The following is a 2,053-nucleotide window of genomic DNA, read 5'->3' as shown; positions in this document are numbered from 1 at the left end:
AAAATCAATATTTTTCAATCCCATGAGGGGATCCAATATCATCTCAGACCTGAATGTACCAATGATAGAGCACTGAAGAGTTACTGATGCGTGAAGCCTGACTGCTTTTGACAGACTGGCAGTGACAGATCGGTAGCTGCAGCATAACTAATGGAGAATGAGCGCAGACAAGGATAATGTCCTCCGATCAGAAAAAAAACAACATTTAAGTTGTGCTGACTTCTGATCAGTTCAATTGGCAAAGTGTTCCCTGATTTAAAAACTTTGGCTGGGTTGATGCTTCAGCCTCCATTACGCACATACAGAGCGCAGTTGACCTACTTCAACAACGTTAGGAATACACTGCATTTACCGTTCGGTAAAGGTAATGTCGTTTTAACTATGTAAACAATTATTTTGTTACCCTTACTGCTAAAACAGCGTAATTTAATGTAATTAATTACCACCACTGGTTATCATAATGTAAAGTGTAGAAGTAAATTTAAATCTAATTTGATATACAAAGAGGTGTTTACAAAGGTTGTAAAGCTAGTTATGTAGCTATTTGGTGGTTACGTGTTTTGATATTTACATGTTTACATGTTTGAATGTTTAGACATGCATGTTCAAACCAGTAATAAGTATGTGTTATATCTACCTGGTTGTTTTCCCTGTTTTGATCTGAGTATAAGATTTCCTGGCTTCTGAGAGGCCAGTGAAGTATTCATGAGGGCAGCACACAGGAAGTGTGGGTTGTTGTTGCGGTGTGCTAAAAGAAAAGAGGCTGCTAAAAAGTTATCCGTCTCCGTCTTGCTGTTCCTAATTATTCAGAGAGATTCCAAACCATCTAGTGAACCCTCACGTTACAATAATATGGGCCATTTACCTGAATGATTGGCATGAAGCAGAACTGTGACAGAGCTTAGTCAATGAAATCCCCAAAGAAGAATCCTTCGTCCTCCAGTTCTCCTAGAAGCTTGATCCATGACTCGACTCCTTCTTTTCTGATCACTCCCCATCAGCTCTCAATTCTCTGGTTTGCGGTACTTGCTCCTGTGACGTAGCTTCTGTCTCCTGCTCTATCATCCCCGTCATTTCTCTGTAAATAACGCTGGAGGTCTCTGACCAACACGTTCTCGGTGCCCATGTCAGTTCGTACGAGCCTGGGGAAACCCCCACGACTCTCCACTGCTTCCACAAAGTAACCTCCGATAACCTTTGGGTCACTGTTAGTGTGTGCGGCCCGCAGCCAAATGATGTTGCGTGAGAAACCGTCGATGCATCCATTAATACATATCCTTTAGTTTGTCATAAGAGTCTATGTGCCACACAAAGTTAGGCCCCTGAGCAAAATATTGCCTCCTTCTGAGACGTCTGGTCTGGCGAACCTGGGAACCTACTGGGTCCAGTAAAGAGATGAGGATCCTGACGTCTTCTTTCCTGATTGCAATGCCGTGTTGTTTGCACTTTGTAAACATCCACCGATAACCGTGATCCTTCCCAGGCCCTTGCAGTTGGTTCACAATAACATCTATCCCGGCGTCCAGGTCGTACTTACGTCTGTAAAGCGACTTGGCTCTCAATATCCGGTTTAAATGTCTCTCCGTAATGATGGTTCCTTGCATTGCCAGGCTTTTCAAAATGCATTTGTAGCTCATTCCCAGCCTGAAATAAAACTCAATCAGACTGTCTCTGTCCATGGTGTATTTAGCCTACTTTTATGCTTGTGTCTCTACACAGCTGTCCAGGAATTCTATCAATAAGATGTGCGCATGATATATCTATTTCGTGGCCACAAATGCGTAATTCGTTGCCACGTTATACCCAATTTGTGCCCACAAATAAGTATTTCGTGCGCACGTTATACCTATTTCGTGCCCTCGAAATAGTATTTCGTGGCCACAAATAAGTATTTTGTGCGCACGTTATACCTATTTCGTGCCCTCGAAATAGTATTTCGTGGCCACAAATAAGTATTTCGTGGGCACGTTATACCTATTTCGTGCCCTCGAAGTAGTATTTTGTGGCCACAATTTATTTATTTTTTGGACCATGTCATCAGAGGGGCTCCGTA

The sequence above is a fragment of the Pundamilia nyererei genome, unplaced genomic scaffold (assembly GCF_000239375.1).
Source record: "Pundamilia nyererei isolate P.nyererei 1_Seehausen unplaced genomic scaffold, PunNye1.0 scaffold00309, whole genome shotgun sequence".
Taxonomy (NCBI): Eukaryota; Metazoa; Chordata; class Actinopteri; order Cichliformes; family Cichlidae; genus Pundamilia; species Pundamilia nyererei.
This window is presented reverse-complemented; position numbering follows the sequence as displayed.